This window comes from Panulirus ornatus, chromosome 64 (assembly GCF_036320965.1).
Source record: "Panulirus ornatus isolate Po-2019 chromosome 64, ASM3632096v1, whole genome shotgun sequence".
NCBI classification, from domain to species: Eukaryota; Metazoa; Arthropoda; class Malacostraca; order Decapoda; family Palinuridae; genus Panulirus; species Panulirus ornatus.
In genome coordinates this window covers 18,144,033-18,165,648 of record NC_092287.1, presented here as the reverse complement: position 1 = coordinate 18,165,648, position 21,616 = coordinate 18,144,033, and the positions used below count along the sequence as shown (strand labels likewise).

The following is a 21,616-nucleotide window of genomic DNA, read 5'->3' as shown; positions in this document are numbered from 1 at the left end:
TCAGTAGGTCCATCACCCACCACCTAGCAGGACCATCACACCAGCCACCAGCAGGCCCATCACACCACCACTAGCAGGGCCATCACACCACCACCACAGGACCATCACACCATCAACATCAGGACCATCACACCACCACCTAGCAGGATCCATCACACCACCACCAGCAGGACCATCACACCACCACTCAGCAGGGCCCATCACACCACCACCAGCAGCCATCCACCCAACCAGCAGCCCATCACACACCACCAGCAGGGCCATCACACAAACCGCGCCATCACACCACACCAGCAGGCCATCACCCACACCAGCAGGCCATAACCACCACAGCACCATCAACCCACAGCAGGCCCTCACACCACACAGAGGGCCATCACACACAACCAGCAGGCCCATCACACCACCACCACAGGGCATCACACCACACCAGAGGCCCATCACACACCACCAGCAGGCTCACACCACCACCAGAGGCCATCACCACCACAGCAGGCCTCACACACCACACAGGGCCATCACACCACCACAAGGGCTCAACCACACCACAGGCCATCACACCAACACAGGCATCACACCCACCAGCCATCACCCCACAGCAGGACATCACACCACACCAGAGGCCATCACACCACCTCGCAGCCATCACCCACCGCGGCCTCACACACACCACAGGCCTCACCACCACGCAGCCATCACACACAACCGCAGGCATCACACCACCACCAGCAGGACCATCACCCACACCAGCAGGACCATCCACACCGCACCAGCAGGACCATCACACCACCACCAGCAGGCCATCACACCACCACCAGCAGGACCATCACACACCACCAGCAGGGACAATCACACCACCACCAGCAGGACCATCACACCACCACCAGCAGGATCCAAGCAGCACATCCACCAGCAGGACCATCACACCACCACCAGCAGGGCCATCACACCACCAGCAGGACCATCACACAACCACCAGCAGGACCATCACACCACCACCAGCAGACCATCACACCACCACCAGCAGGACATCACACCACCACCAGCAGGACCATCACACCACCACCAGCAGGACCATCACACCACCACCAGCAGGACCATCACACAACCACCAGCAGGACCATCACACCACCACCAGCAGGACCATCACACCACCACCAGCAGGACCATCACACCACCACCAGCAGGACCATCACACCACCACCAGCAGGACCATCACACACCACCAGCAGGACCATCACACCACCACCAGCAGGACCATCACACCACCACCAGCAGGGACCATCACACCACCACCAGCAGGACCATCACACCACCACCAGCAGGACCATCACACCACCACCAGCAGGACCATCACACCACCACCAGCAGGACCATCACACCACCACCAGCAGGACCATCACACCACCACCAGCAGGACCATCACACCACCACCAGCAGGACCATCACACCACCACCAGCAGGACCATCACACCACCACCAGCAGGACCATCACACCACCACCAGCAGGACCATCACACCACCACCAGCAGGACCATCACACCACCACCAGCAGGACCATCACACCACCACCAGCAGGACCATCACACCACCACCAGCAGGACCATCACACCACCACCAGCAGGACCATCACACCACCACCAGCAGGACCATCACACACCACCAGCAGGACCATCACACCACCACCAGCAGGACCATCACACCACCACCAGCAGGACCATCACACCACCACCAGCAGGACCATCACACCACCACCAGCAGGACCATCACACCACCACCAGCAGGACCATCACACCACCACCAGCAGGACCATCACACAACCACCAGCAGGACCATCACACACCACCAGCAGGACCATCACACAACCACCAGCAGGACCATCACACCACCACCAGCAGGACCATCACACCACCACCAGCAGGACCATCACACCACCACCAGCAGGACCATCACACCACCACCAGCAGGACCATCACACCACCACCAGCAGGACCATCACACCACCACCAGCAGGACCATCACACCACCACCAGCAGGACCATCACACCACCACCAGCAGGACCATCACACCACCACCAGCAGGACCATCACACCACCACCAGCAGGACCATCACACCACCACCAGCAGGACCATCACACCACCACCAGCAGGACCATCACACCACCACCAGCAGGACCATCACACCACCACCAGCAGGACCATCACACCACCACCAGCAGGACCATCACACCACCACCAGCAGGACCATCACACCACCACCAGCAGGACCATCACACCACCACAGCAGGACCATCACACCACCACCAGCAGGACATCCACCACAGCAGGACCATCACACCACCACCAGCAGGGACCATCACAACCACCACCAGCAGGACCATCACACCACCACAGCAGGACCATCACACCACCACTAGCAGGACCATCACACCACCACCAGCAGGACCAACACACCACCACCAGCAGGACCATCACACACCACCAGCAGGACCATCACACCACCACCAGCAGACCATCACAACCACCACCAGCAGGACCATCACACCACCACCAGCAGGACCATCACACCACCACCAGCAGGACCAACACACCACCACCAGCAGGACCATCACACCACCACCAGCAGGACCATCACACCACCACCAGCAGGACCATCACACCACCAACAGCAGGACCATCACACCACCATCAGCAGGACCATCACACCACCACCAGCAGGACCATCACACCACCACCAGCAGGACCATCACACCACCACCAGCAGGACCATCACACCACCATCTTTGGGTAACTGGAAAGATAATAACATACATCTTTAGGGTGGACACATATGCACGTGTCCACAGATGTCCTCCACATGTCCTCGTAATTATTGTATAATCTTCGTAATGATGTCTGTAAGGAAGTAATTGTGTGGAACTGTTTGTGTAATGAGGCCCTCATGAGTATACATGGGAGAAGCAGGAAATTTCCCGATATATATATATATATATATATATATATATATATATGATAGATAGATAGATAGACGGATAAAGATATAAGTAGGGAGATTGATAGGTTGAGTGAATGATATATAAACAGAAATACACAAGTTGATTCGCCTCCTCCTCAATTACATTGATAACACTTGCATTACTAAACACAGCTCCATGTATATATACAACACATTAGACCTATTATAACTACATGTTCCGGGCTTACTTAAGAGAGAAATGGGTACTGTCTACCATTAGCATATCAAGTATACATACAGCCAAGTACCAACCCATACTTACACTGCACTCCAGCAGCCTTAATAGACACCAGAATCTCCTTTAGAACCCTCATGAGATCTATTCATTCACGGACTTCATCGAAATTCAACATGAGGTCAGACTAGCATGGCCACGCCTTGAATATGCAGTGAAGTTTTGGTCTCCAAAACTATAAAATCGAAAAAAAGAATTAGAGTAAGTACAAAGACTCGCGACAAACCCTTAGAAATCTGGCACACGAAAAGATACTAAAACGATTGGATCTCTTCTCCTTTAAAAAGCGTAGACTTCTCGGCGACTTAATCCAAGTGTTCAAAATTCTGAACAAGTTCGATAAAGTAAACTAAGAACATCTTTTTGAAATACAATAGAATACGGTTACCAGGACAAATGGAATAAAAATCAAAGCTAAAAGATGTAGTACGGACGTGGGAAAACGCGTCCTTTCCTACAGGTGTGTTGAGCACTGGAATAGGTTAACGTCAGACGTAGTGATTGTTAAGACTGTAAATACCTTCAAACATCGTTTAGATAAATATTTATAAAGTCAGGTAGACTGAGAAAAACGCCAGAAATAAACTGTATAAACGACAGCAGGTAACGGGGACAGTAGAAGGCTAATGTGCAGCAGCGGGGTGTCGGTGATAGCTTGAAAACCTGCTGAGCGGAATTACAATTTCTAAAGTTAAATTCCATTTTTTCCTACCGGACAACCTAGTCGTCTGTCTTTCTCATGCAAACTCATGTAAATTAAGGCAAGAGAGAGAGAGTAGGTTCGGGACAAAAAGACCTATAATCCATTCTAAAAATAACGGACAAGTCTGTTAACAGCTATTCAGAGATGTGGTCGTAATGAGCAGACGTAGTTTTTTCTTAGCCAGCCGTGTTCTCCTCACACTACTATTTTCCGTCAAGTTCTTTCGCACAAAGCCTGCTCTCTTCTCACTACAGGCTCACTACACTCGCATGAAAATAATATATATATATATATATATATATACACGAACAAAGTGCATATGAACGCACACCTTCATAGAACACACAAACCTCCAACAGCCAGGATCGAACCTGGGACACCTGTGCAACAGGCGGGAGCGCTACCGTTAGGCTATGATCACATCTAATAGGGAAATGACTATTCGAATACTATGTGCTCGAATACCCTTCATCTCACGTTGGTGAGCAACGGGGTCTACACCGGTCATTTCCCATCAGGAACTGACCGGGGTAGCGGGGTAGCGCTAGGAATGGATGAAGGTAAGTATGAACATGTACACATGTATCTATTCATATGTCTGTGTATGTGTATGTGTCTATGTTGGCATGTATAAGGAATTTCACATTTACCTTTTCAACGCCTTGACGGACACGAATGTATCCCACACACTCTCATAGCACCACCAAACTTGACATTCACAGTCAACAAACCACGAGCCACACACGACAAGCCCACATGACACTCCCAAACATCAACGCAAAAGCCATAAAGAAATCAAACTCTTCTCAGAACACTTACGAGCTCCAGCTTCGGACAAGAGATTAGATCGTTTATCGTCCTCATTGACACAATCCTCATCTTAATACACCTGTCCGGTCATCCGCCCTTCCTATACAAACAACAGAACAATGACCGACTGCCCAACAACCACAATATTAAAGGAATCCAGTTTGATAAAAATGATAACCATGATTTACATATATATATTTATATATATATATATATATATATATATATATATATATATATATATATATGTGTGTGTGTGTGTGTGTGTGTGTGTGTATAAGAGTTTCTCTTTGTTGAATTTTGATAAGCCATCTTCAGCAACCACTCATCAGATGCTGAAATAATTAACGTAACCAAGATTTTGCATTAAGCAGACACATACCACCATAATGTCTGTAATGATTATAATAATAATAACAATAATAATAACAGTAATAATAATGATAATAATGATAATGATAATGATATCGATAATAATTATATTGTAATAACAACGATAACAATAACAATAATAATGATAATAAAGGGATAGAAAGAGCAACAGACCACTGGGTCCTTTCGAGGTGGTCGTGAAGGCATAAGATATCAGAGACTCACACATGACTGTGGTGAGGTAAGCAAGAGCAGACACATGGCTTGAGGAGAAATACCTATACCTTCACCATGTAGCTAAGGGGCTCAAATGAAGTCAGTCGGGGACTTGAGGTGAAGTATTTGTAAAGTCTAATCTGAAGTGTATCTATAGTGCTACCTTCAACTGGTCTCATTTGCAAATCGTCCCATACGTTGACTGTTGAAGCCAAAGTAATTCTCTTTCGAGATAGAAAAAAAACCGTTTCCCCGTCAGTTTGTATCCATTACTAAGAAAGACCCCAGACGAATCAAGTCTTTAGTAGCTTGTTAGATCAAGATTTCCAAAACCTTTGATAATTCTGAATATTTGAATTAGCCCACCTCTTAACCTTCTTCTTTCTGTGTTCAGTAAATTCAACTTGTCTACCCCGGTAGGGTTCATAAGAACTGCTTCTTCAACCTGGGAATCATATTGGTTGCAAGGACGCTCTCCTCTACCCACTTTGCCGACGTCTATTTTCAAGTAGTCTGACGCAAACTGAACACAGTGTTGAAAGTAGAGATGCACCAATGAAATAGCGTGAGGATTACGTCCCTAAACTCCGCCCATGAAAGCCACGCCTATGAAACACAGAAGCATTATCGCCTCCCTTCTTTAGGTCACCAGAGATTATTATCATTATCATTCATTTATTTACATTTATCATACTTAGTCGCTGTCTCCCGCGTTAGCGAGGTAGTGCAAGGAAACAGACGAGAGAATGGCCCAACGCACCCACATACACATGTATATACATAAACGCCCACACACGTCCATATACATACCTATACATTTCAACGTATGCATACATATACATACACAGACATATATACATATACAAGTACATATTCATACTCGCTGCCTTCATCCACTTCCGTCGCCACCCCGCCACACATGAAATGTCACCTCCCTCAGCGCGCGCGCGCGAGGTAGCTCTAGGAAAAGACAACAAAGGCCACAATCGTTCACAGTCAGTCTCTAGCTGTCATTATTATCACTATTATCATTATTATCATCATTGTCCATTTACCATTTGTAGCTCAACAGAACTTATTCTGTAGCTTGCCTTATCGTGTTCACTCCCGATTTGCAAGACTTTACACTTGTCGATATCAAAATTCATTTGCCATCATCTCATCATTCTTCTCTACGTCAGTTTTAAATTGTAAACTCAATTCTGTTGCAGCTTTACTTCCCAGCTTAATAGCGTCTATGTTTTTCAATATCTTACAACACATCCGGATATCAATATCATTAATACATCTGGAAAAGAGAAGCGGTCCCAAGATTGATCCCAGTGGCACCCCACTTGTTACGGCTAACCACTCTGAGGCTTGATCGTTAAACATTGTACTTTATTTACATCCAGTTAACCAAATTTCTAACGAAAGAAGTACAACTCCATGAGTGCCATGTGACTAAACCTTTGCCAGTACTTTTTGATCTATGACAAGAGGATCCAATGCTTTTTGAAGTCTTGTATAAATGACAGTTACTATCATACCTTCATTATAAAGGTTTATTTCATGATATTAGAACTCACGCAGATTTACCAGTCTGTCTTCGATGGTTTCCATAAGTTTTACCAACAACGAGCTGGTTCATTGTCTATATTTACTGAAGACAGTTTAACCTACACCCCCACTGGGTTTGTCTCATCTCACATGACCAAGATGTGTCCAAGTGTCCCACCTAGACACTTAGATACAGTTACATATCCTGTTGTGTCAACGGATCCTGAATGGCGTCAAACGTGTGTTGTTCTCAACCCTTCTGATTACTGTTGCCTGGCCATGCAACAGAACGAACGGTCAGTACTGTCTGTTACTCTCATGTTCTTGAAGGAGTCAGATATCATAACAAACCAATGTGTGTGTGTGTGTGTGTGTGTGTGTGTGTCGGAGCTGAACATCACAAAACAAGTGAGGGTGGAGTGAAACCATTTGTTAGCCAAAGGAGGTCTCGTGGCGTTCTTAAAAAGGTAATTTGTATTCGAATTCAAGACAGCTCACTTAAACGGGGAGAAATGTGTTTGTTGAGAGAGAGAGAGAGAGAGAGAGAGAGAGAGGAAGGAGAGAGTTGTGTTGAAGGCGAGGACTTGGTGTACTCATTTGAACTACCAAGACGCATTTCACAATATCCTTCAGAGAGAGACTTATTCATGTACTTTCGTCTTGGCTAAGTTTTTTGTCTTAAGTTCTCTCTCTCTCTCTCTCTCTCTCTCACACACACACACACACACACAACGTGCAGAATGCAGGTTAAAATGTTTGTATGAAGAGTTAGGAGTCCCCACAAGTGCAAAATCCCCTCCTCCGTACAGCACAAATAGCTACCCACAAACACCACACTCCTTAGTAGACACGAATGAGAGACATTTAATTACTTTATAATGAGAATTTCTTGCATTACTATAATAAAAAATGTTTGGTATCTGTTACATTCTAGCACTTCACAAATTCCACCAAATCAATCAACTTCAATTAACTCGTTATGACTGAAGTCAAGGAACCACCTCCGCTCTCATCATACTCTGTCTAATTCTCATATAAGTTTTCATTTTCATTTTTTAGCATCATACAATCGTCCTCCTTCATCTCTGGATGTATAAAGGTCATACATCTTAATAATGAAAATACATACACACACATATATATATATGCGTGTGTGGGCGTTTATGTATATGCATATGTATATGGGAGGGTTGGGCCATTCTTTCCTCTTAAAAACGAAAATGCACTTAGGAACTTGTGTTTATATATATATATATATATATATATATATATATATATATATATATATATATATATGTAAAACAAAAGCTCGTTACACATGGACCATCAGACACCTCGTTACACCTTCGCTGAACATAAGCTACCGGGAATCGAACCGTGGTGTTTCCGATGACCAACCGTTCTCGCCAGACTGCCGTCTATAATGCCATGTAATTTCTCAGGGGGCAGACCTATGATTACCGCCAGCATGTTCAGTGGGCCAGCCCGTGTACCCGTGACTAGCCACACTGACCAACCGACTCAGGAGACCACGTGGCCCCCGTAACACGAGCCCCTCCTGGTCGTAATTGAGAACACGTGTGCTCCAGGGAACACAAGTCGTACGGGGAGGGGAAGCGTTCTTGGAGGGAGGAGAGGCGGCGGTGGCAAATATATATATATATCCTCTGCAAAGTCCACTCCCAGATATCTAAAAGACTTCATTTCCTCCAGTTTTTCTCCATTCAAACTTACCTCCCAATTGGCTTGTCCCTCAACCCTACTGTACCTAATAACCTTGTTCTCATTCACATTTACTCTCAACATTCTTCTTCACACACTTTACCAAACTCAGTCACCAGCTTCTGCAGTTTCTCACATGAATCAGCCACCAGCGCTGTATCATCAGCGAACAACAATTGACTCACTTCCCAAGCTCTCTCATCCACAACAGACTACATATCGCTCCTCTCTCCAAAACTCTTGCATTCTCCTCCCTAACAACCCATCCATAAACAAGTTAAACAACAATGAAGACATCATGCACTCCTGCCGCAAACCGACATTCACTGGGAACCAATCACTTTCCTCTCTTCCTACTCGTACACATGCCTTACATCCTTGGCAAAAACTTTTCACTGCTTCTAGCAACTTAAATCCCACACCATATACTCTTAATACCTTCCACAAAGCATCTCTATCAACTATCATATGCGTTCTCCAGATCCATTAGTGCTACAAACAAATCCATCTGTTTTTCTAAGTATTTCTCACATATATTTTCAAAGCAATCACCCGATCCACACATCCTCTACCACTTTTGAAACCACGCTGCTCTTCCCCAGTCTGATGCTCTGTACATGCCTTTACCCTCTCAATAAATAACCTCCCATACAATTTCCCGGGGATACTCAACAAACCTATGCCTCAGTAATTTGAATGGATCCATGGAAGCGGAAGTGAGTCACAGGGTGGGGAAGGGAGGGAAGGTTCTGGAAGCGTTAAAGAAGGAAGGCGAGAACGTTATCTCGGAGAGCACAAATGGGTGTGTTTGAAGGAATAGTGGTTCCAACAATGTTATATGGTTGCGAGGCGTGGGCTATGGATAGGGTTGTGTGGAGGTGGGTGGATGTATTGGAAATTAAATGTTTGAGGACAATATGTGGTGCGAGATGGTTTGATCGAGTAAGTTATGAAAGGGTAAGAGAGATGTGTGGAAATAAAAAGAATGTGGTCGAGAGAGCAGAAGAGGTGTGTCGAACTGCTTTGGACACATGGAGAGAAAAAGTGACGAAAGATTGACGAAGAGGATATATGTGTCAGAGGTGGAGGGAACGAGGAGAAGCGGGAGACCAATTTGGAGGTGGAAGGATGGAGTGAAAAAGACTGAGCGATCGAGGCCTGAACATACAGGAGGGTGAAAGGCATGCAAGGAATAAAGTGAATTCGAATGATATGGTATACCGGGGTCGATGTGTTGTCAATGGATTGAACCAGGGAATGTGAAGCGTCTCGGATAAACCTTAGAAAGGTCTGTGGGGCCTTGATGTGGAAAGATAGCTGTGGTGTCATGCATTACACACGACGGCTAGAGACAGAGTGTGAACGAATGTGGCCTTTTTTTGTCTGTTCATAGCTCTGCCCCGCTGGAGAGAGAGAGAGGGGGAATGCTACTTCGTGTGCGGCGGGATGGCGACAAGATTGGATGGATGTAGCAAGTATGGATATGTACATATGTAAATGTGTGTATGTATATGTATGTATATGTGCGTGTGTGGGCGTTTATGTACATACATGTGTATGTGGGTGGGTTGGGCTATTCCTCGTCTGTTTTCTTGCGCTACCTCGCTAACGCGGGAGATGGTTAAGTATGATAAAACATACATACACACACACACACACATAATATATATATATATATATATATATATATATATATATATATATATATATATATATATATATATATATATATTGGAAAAGATCACAATTTTGCGCGTGATCAAGTATATTCCTAAGAGTCCACGGGGAAAATGAAACACGATAAGTTCCCAAGTGCCCTTTCGTGTAATAATCACATCATCAGGGGAGACACAAGAGAGATATAACAGTCCGTTGATATAAAACGAAGAGACGTAGCTAGGACGCCATTTGGTAAACAAGTGAATGTCCTAGCCAAGTCTCTTGGTTGTATATCAACTGACATATTTCTTTCTTGTATCTCCCCTGATGATGTGATTATTACACGAAAGTGCACTCGGGATCTTATCGTGTTTCATTTCCCCGTGGACTCTTAGGAATGTACTTGATCACGCACTCAATTGTGATCCTTTCCAAAATATATATATATATATATATATATATATATATATATATATATATATATATATATATATATATATATATATATTTCATACTATTCGCCATTTCCCGCATTCGCGAGGTAACTTTAAGAACAGAGGACTGGGCCTTTGAGGGAACATCCTCACCTGACCCCCTTCTCTGTTACTTCTTTTGGAAAATTAAAAACGAGAGGGGAGGATTTCCAGCCTCCCGCTTCCTCCCCTTTTAGTCGCCTTCTATGACACGCAGGGAATACGTGGGAAGTATTCTTTCTCCCCTATCCCCAGGGATAATGTATGTACGTGTGCCCATTAGCAACGGTAACTGGTGAGCAGAGTAGTGGGAAATGGTAATAACAATAAGAATACTAACGACATTAATAATAGTAGTAAAAATGTTAACAGTAATAATAATACTTATGATAATGATAATAAAAATTATTATGATACTGGTAACAGTAATAATACTAGTAGGAATAAAGATGATAATCATTAATGCTACGGCTGCTATTACGGTTAGTAATAAGAAAATAATGATAATAATGATGCCATAACTACTACAACTAACATTGACAATAACGATAACCACACTCCTTTGGGTGAAGATTTGAATAGTGAGGAAGTGGACTGTTTTAGGTACGTGGGAGTGGACGTGACAGCAGATGAAATGATGGGAACTGAATGGAGTCATAGGGTGGGTGAGGGGGCGAAATTTAAGCTTAGGCGCACTAAGGTGTGTGTGGATGGAGAGATCACTGTATGTTAGAGGGTGCTTTCCTCAAACAGCAACTTTGCGCAACTCTCTCTTGTATTTCTCCGAGGATAGTGACAACAGATTATTACAGCTGCTTCTTACAGCTTCCGTGTGGAGACTGGCTACACGAGGATCAGCCGTTATGACGCTGCTTCCTTCCCTCAAACACCTATGCTGCGTAACTCTCTCTCTTCTTTCCCTTACGACAGTAGTAACATGAATAGCAGCTGTTTCTCAACGTTTCCGTGTGGACACCAGCTACTCGAAGACTGACCGTTGTGATATCTCTTCCTGTGGCACAGCTAAGCCGTGGACCTGCTCTCCTCTTGCTTTCGTCTTTCCTTCTTCCTCTAACTTTTCCTCCCTCGAGAATCAGGTCTACAAACACCTAACTGATTTCTACATAACTGTTTACTTACCTATCTATCCTTTCATCTGAGATGACCTTCTCGCTAGATTGTACAAGAAAAGCAATTAATAATAATAATAATGATAATGATAAACGCAACAATAATAATGATACTGATAATAGATATAGCAATAATGATAACAATGATGATAATAATGATAGTAATAGTTTTATTATGCTTGTTCGTAGTTTCCCGGAATTGCGAGGTAGCGCCAGGGACAAGCGACAAAAGGTCATCATTTGCTCATATCTGCTCTCCAGCTGTCATGAATAATGCACCGCAACTAGAACCCACATCTACAACCAGGCATTTTTCGTGGTTCCCCGACCTCTTCATATCCCTTGGTTCACCCTAATACAGCACGTCACCCCCTGTATACCACATCGCTTCAAATTGTTCAAATTATGATAATAATGATAATGAATGATAAATGATGATTGATAATAGAAATAATAATAATAATAATAATAATGATAATAAATAAAGGCAATAATAACGATAAAAGTGCATAATTACATATCATTAATGAAGTAATTACTCCCATTATTCTCCCTGTACATTCCGAGGGTCCATGAGGATGTATCTTTGTAACATAACTCGAGGGTAGACAGTGTTTCAAGCCACACACACACACACTAATGTAGGCAATTAAAAGGGTGTGAGAAATAATTTATATTTATTAAGTTATTTACAGTGACATCGTTGAACAGTGACAAAACATCTCCATGTAGTGCGAGCTCAAGACACGACAGATTATATATATATATATATATATATATATATATATATATATATATATATATATATATATACATATATATATATATATATGATGGAGCATTCAGTAAAAAAATCCAACTAATCGATAGGATCAAATATATTCTATGCTGTGATGTTGGCTCACAACACTTGGCGGTAGAATTTAACCCATCCTCACCAGCAGCTAGTAACAAAAAGGGGGAAAATGAGGGTACTTCTGCTGTGTCGTGAGCTCACACCACCGAAGGGTTGAGTTTCTCTCAAGACATTCCTCATAGCCAACAAGTAGATGAACCATAAACAAAAATACAGAAATGAAAAAAAAGAAAAAAATCTTTTGTTAGGAGCCGAAAGAAGAAGTCATATATATTTGTACCACCATTTCTTTCCTCTGTTGTGCAACTTCTTTCTTTCATCTGTTGCGGCAAATTTCTTTCTTCTTCTGTTGCGTAATTTCTATTTTCTTGCCTTTTTTTTCCCTCTCTTTTCTTTCGTAAGTCTTGGATTTTACACATGTGAAGACTGGCATACATGATGTAAAACATTAAGTACAGAAACCATCACAAGTCGTCTGCACATAATCACTTCCAAAAAGAAGATAACACACACACACACACACACACACACACACACACACAAATGACCGAGGGCGAGAGGCCGGGACTCAGGGAGAGGAGTCACTGGACGTCCTCTCCTCCCCAGCGACCAAAGATAGGCGGGGTGAGAGAGGGAGGACAGGAAGGGATAAAGGAGTACTGGGAAAGATGGGAAGGGAGGACACAGTGTAGTAAAGAGTGTGAGAGAGTTGAGAGGACGTTAGGAGAGGAAAGAGAGAGAGAGGAGGGGTGGGGTAAGGTGGAAAGAGGGCGAGAGGGAGGGTGGAGTGGCATGGTTAGAGGGTCGGGAGGGAGGGATAGAGAGAAAGAGGACGGATAGGGGGAGTGTTGAAGAGCAAAGCATGAGGACGAGGAGCGAGTCGTGGCGAGGCTGGCAGGAAAGGCCCCGAGTGACTTGCTGTAGACGCAGTTGAGGGAGGAAGGAAGGAAAGGTACTGGAAGAAGAAGAGGTTAAAAAGAAGAGGGTGAGGAGGAGGAAAAGGAGGGAGGTAATACTACTGGAGTAGATTAGGGGAAAGATTGGGGAACGTTAAAAGCACCAGAGAGTGAGAGAGGGGAGGGAAAGGGATGGAAAAGAGGGGAGTGACAGCGAGGTAAAGGAAGGCCCTTCAGCGGTACACGTCCCGCTAGCTACCTGACGAGGAAGGGGCGAAGCCAGGCTGCGGAGGGCGCAGGTCCTGGTGGGCGTGAGGGAGGGAATGGGAGAGGAGGAAGTGAGGGATGAGGGAGGCTGGTGGGAGGAGAGGGTTCTGGGGCAGGAGGGGGCGGGAGGTGAACCTAAGCCTCTCCAGCTCGGCCTCCTTCAGCCTCTTCTCCTTCGCCCGGCGGTTCTGGAACCAGATCTTGACCTGCGTCTCCGTCAGGTTAAGTGAGGCGGAGAACTCAGCCCGCTCGGCGATGCTCAGGTACTGCTTCTCGCGGAACTTCTTCTCCAGCGAGAGGAGCTGCTGGGTGGTGAAGGGCGTGCGGGGCTTCCTGTTGGGCTTGTGCTTCCTCAGCGTCACCTTCATGGGCCCCTGGAACCGCGGCGGCTCCGGCGACTCTGTTGAAGAAGGAGCAGAAGGAGAGAGGGAGACAAGGAGAGACGCCTTGTGTACAAGTGATATGATGATGGTCGATATATAAATAAATAATATATATATATATATATATATATATATATATATATATATATATATATATATATATATATATATATATATATGTAGTGAGTGGCGATAGACTATACAGGGGCCTATTCCTGAAGCAACAGCATGTGAATATGACACTTGTAGAGACAATGATTAAATGACATCTATGAAGATATAGGTTTTGACGTATAAAGATAAGACTATACAACACTGATCCTCGTGACGTAGGAGACTTTAAGGACAAGCCATTGGAAACTGACCACGTGGCTTGATGTTTACACTGGGACAGGAGCGAAGGGGATATAGGCACGTACTACTGGCGAAGGCCCTGAGGGCGAGGTGATGGTGGAGCAGGTGCAGGGGCGGCCATAGTCCCGGCTGGAGGCTGGGTGGGAGGAGGGGAGGTGGGGCAGCCTGGGGGAAGGGCACTTCCCGGGGGGGCCCAAGCACGGGGGGTTTAATGAGCCCTCCGTCTGTATGGCAGTCCTCGAGCAGCTGGGCCCCGTCCTCGCCTAGATGGGCCCCGTCCTCGCCTAGATGGGCCCCGTCGTCGCCCAGATGGGTCCCGTCGTCGCCCAGATGGGTCCCGTCGTCGCCCAGATGGGCCCCGTCCTTACCTAGGTGGCTCCCGTCTTCGCCCAGGTCGTCCTCGGAGTCCACGTGGATCTCGACCTCGTCTCGGTGCCTCCTGGAGGAGAAGGCGTCACACTCCTCGCGGTCACTCTCCAGGTCACACGGGTCGCACGAGGAGGAGGTCACTTTCAGGTCGTCGTCGGACCTAGAGGGCCTCGAGTCCGGCGCCAGGATGGAGTCCACGGAGAAGGAGGAGAAGCTCTTCTTGACGACGGCGCTGAAGGCGGAGTTCTGGCTCGGTCGGACCCCATCGGCGGCCGTCACACCGGCCATAATGTTACTTCGACTCGCCGCTCACACTAACAAAACCACCCCCCACCCTCCCCCCCCTAAACTCCGGGGCGCGGCGGGCCTCCTCCTCCTCCTCCTCCTGCTGGTGGTGGTGGTTGTGCACCGCTACTGACACTCCGGCCCTCCTGCCGGCGCACTGGTGTCCATTATTCGGTAAGGAGGGGGCCGGCTTGAGGACGAGGCACTCCACGAACGAGACTCAAAGACGGCAGGACACCATCCACACTGGTGAGAAGCCCCCGTGGTATCTCCTTCCTCAAGGGAGAGAGAGAGAGGGAGAGAGTGAGGGAGGGAGGGAGAGCGAGTCGAGTTGGTTCGCTCAAGTAGATGACAACGGATGGTGCTGCTGGTGTTGGGTCGCCCGCATGGCAAAAACCCTTTTTTTTTTTTTTTAATTCTTTTTTTTTTTAATCAGCTGAGGGTAAGCACAGCCGCCGCCACCTCGTCATGTAAGAAGTGTGTGGGCTTCATCCTGCGACACATCCCACACTTCTCAACACTAACTGTTCACCTTTGCAGTATTAAACGGTAAGTCCATCCTCACCCGGGCCGCCTGGCCACTCCCACCACCAGCCTCGGAGGCCCGCCCCCGCCACACGCCGCGCTGCCAATGGCCGTCTCCTTCAGCGCCGCTGGGCGGGGCTCGTAATAGTCTTGCGGCCAATGGGCTGGCGTCTCTGTGATCACTCGGCATGGACCATTAGCCTTATAGAAAGATTTACTGTCTGGGTGCTTGTGTGGGGGACGGGAGGAGCAGAAAGCCCCTTATTTCATCCCAATTCCCCTTTATCCATGGGGCTTATCCCAGGCCACTTCTGGCCGACAGGTCACGACAGTCGCTGACGGTAATGCAATGGAAATGGTCGTCAGCGAGAGCAGCCATAATTGACGGGTGGTGGGTGGCGTGAGTGGTTGGTGTCAGCCACCCAACCCACCCATCCTCACCACCCCCCCCCCTCCCCACACACTCCCCTGGCCGCCCACTTGAACAGCCTGCGCTAACGATGTCCTAATGGTTGTCACACAGCTGCCTGACCCCCTCCCCTCCCCCCACCCAACTCCTTCCCCGTCGTCATCCACAGCACAACACACACACACACCCTTTCCCTTCCCTCCTCCTCCTCCTCCTACGCCCTTCACCTTTATCCTCCATCTCATCTTCCTTTATTGGTTATCTATATCCTCAGCTGCTTGTCCTCCTTCCCCTAAGCTCTCATCTCCCCCTCTTTACTCCCCCTCCGTCTTCACCACCTAACCATTACCCTCTCCAGCCCATCATCAAAGGCTACCAAAGTCTTCAGCTTTCTCACTCCTATCTCTTACCTTTCACCTCATTGCCTTTTTCCCCCTTTTCCATCCTTACCCATTCCACTATCTTTTCCTCCACACCCCCTCTTCCCGCCCATACATCCCTCCTTCGTCTATACAACCCTCCCACCCACCTATTCTCCGTCTTCGTTTCCCTCACTCACCTTGAGGCGCTGAACCACAGCTCCATATAAACCACTCTACCACGCCCCCTACCTCAACCACTAAACAGTTATCGGAACGTCAGAAAATAACTTCAAAAAGATCATTTGCATATATAGATTCCATCATGCAAATTGGATCAAACTGACGCATCCCTTTTTTTTTTCTATTCATTTTTTCTTCTTTTGCCCATTCAGCAAAATGGCTTACTACAAAGCCTTTAATTTTTCCCTGGCAGTTAACGAGGCTTTTTAAATGGCCAAGGCAGAACTCTTACGTTAGTTCTCGAGGGACGACTGATATATTACGAGTATAATGGAAGGTGAGGCAGGTCTGTCTAGGGTGAGGCTATCCTCTCTAGGGTGACGCATACATGCCAGTAAGCCAGGCTCTGAGAGGCACTATGTAGCAGCCCTGGCTCCAAGGGGCATGAAGCTGTTGATCTGACTCTTGAGAGGCATCATAGCGAGTGATTAGAGAGGAAGTCTGACCTTAGTGAGGAACCAGAGAGGCAGTCTGGCCCTAGTGAGGAGGCCAGCGAGGCAGTCTGGCCTAGTGAGACACCAGCGAGGCAGCTTGGCCCTAGTGAGGGGCCAGCGAGGCAGTCTGACCCTACTGAGGGACAAGAGAGGCAGTCTAGCCCTAGTGAGGGGCCAGAGAGGCAGTCTGACCCTTGTGAGGGGCCAGCGAGGCAGTCTGGCCCTAGCGAGACACCCGGAAATGGTGCTCTAGAGGAAGGAGGCACTGCAGGAGGAGGCTGGTGTTGGCTGGGGGCCAGAGAACAGGCAGGAGCCAAACAGGGAGGAGAGTGGAAGGTCTTGGCTACCTCGCCAGAGGGAACCAGAGAGGTCGTCAGGAATTAGTTAGGGGGTGACAGGAGAAAGGGCGAAACCTAGTGAGAGATGCTGGGAGAATAATCTGGCTCATATAAGACGTCTACACCCAGGCAGATGTCAAAAAATGATATGAAAAAAAGAAAACACAGTTTGATCATACGAGGGCCCAAGGAGGCAGTCTGTGGCCATAGCGGAGGAACAAGTGAGGCAGCCTAGCCCTTGGGAGCGACGAGAGAGGCAGCTTGGCACTCACGAAACTCTACATAGAGGCAGCCAGGCCTGCACCGAAGGGTGGGTCCGCTACAGCCAAACAACAGAGCAGCTGGTGGCGAGGTACTTGTTGATGGCCGGACCATGGATGGTGCAACACAACCTTGACTCGCTCAAGTGGAGGCCATCACGTGCTCAAGTGGAAGACATCACGTGCTCAAGTGGAAGACATCACGTGCTCAAGTGGAGGACATCACGTGCTCAAGTGGAGGACATCACGTGCCCAAGCGAAGACCATCAAAAAGCGTGTGTACAGTCCAGTCACTACGTCATATGGTCTGCGGAACAATGAGAGTGGTTTTACCCTGGGTCACAGGACGAGGAGGGTCTTCCGGCCAAGGCTCAAGGCCACGGGAGAAGGATCTTCCGGCCGAGCCTCAAGGCTAAAGGACCAGGAAGGCCTTCTGGCTAGCCCTCTAGGGCACAGGACGGAGACCTTCCAACAGAGCCTCAAAGGCCATAGGACGAGATTCCCTTCTGGCTGGAACTCAAGACCACAGATCAAAGAGTACCTTTTGTTCAAGCCTTAAGGTCCAAATTACTTCCCAGAAGCTCATCCCTCTACCACCTGTGGACTCTCTTCGGCCAAGAAGTGTGTGGTGTGGTTCCGTTCAACGACCGCTCCACTGAGGCCTATTTCTCCTACAAGTGATCTTATAACTCTCATCACCCCAACACTTCGGTAGACTGACTCCCCACCAACAAAATCTCGATCCTTGACACCCAGTGTAGAAAACAATATACGAACCTCTCATCGGGTGAGTGAAGACAGGAGACATCCCATCCTCCCTCAGCCACATGTCGTCGTCAGGAAAGACACTGCGAATGCCAGACTCTCGATGTGGTCATGGATGTCATCCAATACCCGACGTTTGATGGTGGCGTTCACGTTGAACTTGTCCTTACGCAGTACAACACCGTTCTTAAAACGTACAGCATCTCTGCAACTCCGACGTTTCGACTCGAACTTTTCGGCAGACGATTGGCGACTCGCAACTTTATAACCTTAGACCGCTCGATTTTCCTGTAGACGGTATGGGCAAGTGATTACCCCAACTAAGACCGTCTTATTTACGATACATACATCCAAAGCCAGGTATTAGGTACCGTCGGCCATCTCCTCAAGGAAAGATGAAGAGTTGGGTTGCCTCCCAACGAACCGTCGCGACGACCCGCACTCGAACTCATGAGCAGCCGCAGGAACCCTTGAACCTCCAGACATCACCACTTAAAGAAGCCAAGGTCAGGAGGGGATGTTAACTGACGCTGCACATTAGCGGCAGTGAGCTGTTCCACTTGGTGACGACGGATCAATACACACGGATGGGGAAGAAGAAAATGAAGACAAGAAGGCGAGAGAGTAAGAACACAAACCGTGCATGATGTCTAAGAAACACGGGTCCTCAGAGGCGTACGTCGTCTGGAAGCGGGTATTACCCAGCGAAGGACGACCAACTCTTGAAGGAGGAGTTTGGCGAGGATGCGAGACAAGAGAAACCGGTCGTTGCGAAAGGGGGTCGACTCTAGTGAGCCTGTGCAAACAAGGTCAGTGCTCATGCCTGTTAGACTATCCATAACATCAGTTTCCAGGTGGTGTTAATCTAAGGTGCTCACTTTGGCATTTTCACATCCACATCTCAGCTTCAGTTGAATCTCGCGTTATCTTCTCTCAAAGTAGTATGGACACACACCTTAACATCTTTGCAATAGATTACCATAAGAAAAAAAAAATGTTTATATCTACGTTTGATAAAAGTGATCACTAGACGTCATGTCAAAATTCAAGATCTCGTCAACAAAGAATCTTGATTTTTTCTAAATCTCATTTTTAAAAAGCAAAATTCCTCGAACAAATATCCAAGATCTTCCTGTATCCCGGAAGGTATAAGTCTGCGAATACTTTCAAATTTGAGTGAATTATCACCCCATCTCAATACATATGTGAATATTTCAAAAGCTTTCGAGCCAACTTGTTCAAATATTCCTTCTGTATTGTATGTTTGGGGTAATGAGTTACTCTCATCTATTGTCGATCACAATGAACAGCACATCTATCAGGATTAATCCTCGTAATATCATATCCGGCGGATCTGATTTTTCTCCTCGTCTGTTTATGATGTAAACAGTCGTAACCGAATATCCTGGACACAAAACGCTACCTAAGTATGTCACAAGACTTTTACCTCCGTGACATATGTTTATCTGTGATCTTAATAAAATATCAAGTAATTTTTTGACGTATTTGAATTGATTTTTCGAACATTCTAAGACATTTCTCTTACATGTGAAAAATAGTCATAAATCAAATTACTGAAATGATATCGAGCTGTGTTAAATGGCATCGAATTTGCGTTACATGGCTTCGTATGTGAAGTGTGCCCAGCCAATGATTGGATCTCATGGGCGGGGCTTAAATACCCCTGTGCAGCGCTCCCAGCCAATGGGTGTATCTGATGGGCGGGGTATAGACACCACTGCATTAACTTGTCAGGCCTGTGCAACACACGCCAGGCAGAAAAATATTTTTTTTTCAGGGCAAAAAATTCATAAGGCGACGTTGGTACTATCGTCTCTTGAGGAAAGGACGAAAAAGCATCATCGAGGAACATCTTTACTCCAGGACGAGTCTATCATTCCCCTGCTACTGGAAGTGGCGCAGAATTGGAGCTGTTAGAGCTTCTAAGAAAGGGATCCTGGAGTTACTCTAGATCCTTCTCAAAGAAGAGATCCTCGGGCAAATACAAACGGATTACACACACACACACACACATATACACATATATCATACAAATCTCCAACAGCCAGGATCAAACCCGGGACCCCTGTGCAACAGGCGGGAGCGCTACCTGGCCGTTGGAGGTTTGTATGTTCTATGAAGGTGCGCGTTCATATGCACTTTGTTCGTATATATATATATATATATATATATATATATATATATATATATATATATATATATATATATACTTCCTCGTGGCCCAGGACAGCTATGGACATGACATTCAGGGTCATCTAGAAATATATTTAAGAACGTACTGACATTAGCAAATACGACGAGTCGAGATATGTTGATGTAGATAACTTCGACTCGCGTTGTGATTAGGATCAACACAGCGTGAGTGAGTGCTCTTGAAAAAGGAAAACAAAATAACTACGAAGAATGTGTGTCGTGTCATTACGTCATGGACATTCAAGAGTGTTTGGTAGCGAACTCAGTCACCAGTGGCCGTACCTGCAATTTTCGCAGAGAGAAAAACTGACCTAACCTCACCCTGACCTCTGAGTGACCAATGGAACACCTCAAGTCGATGTCAGTGTCATCTACCGTTGAACTTCACGACAGAGGGAACTGCTTTCAACCTTAAGGACTGCAGTCCCGCCTTCTTCTCGTTTCTAGTCACTCAACAATTGAGTATCCGCCTCCTCTTGTCTCTCCAACATCTGCAGATTTCTACAACTACCTTCTGACCTAGCAACTCCTACAACTTCTTTATGACCTAGCCTGACCTAGCCGCAGATAAGACACCTAGCTATCACAGCCGTCACTCAGTACTGGTTTAGTCTCTGGCTCACTAAGTCAGGTAGTGCCAAGGTCAGACACTTAAGTGTCTTAAGTCGCCCGTCAAGATACTTTTGGGTTCTTCCTTCGTCAGCAGTGGTACACACCTGACATTTCTCCCTTTTTTTTTAGCAGGGCCATGTAGTGCTTCATCACCCATGGCCTCCGGTGGAG

The 21,616-nt window shown here is 46.7% G+C and overlaps 1 pseudogene; it reads right to left on the bottom strand.

Annotated features, from left to right (window-relative positions):
• Positions 1–12,569: 12,569 nt before the first annotated feature.
• On the bottom strand, positions 12,570–16,072 carry LOC139746128 (uncharacterized; annotated as a pseudogene).
• Positions 16,073–21,616: the final 5,544 nt, after the last annotated feature.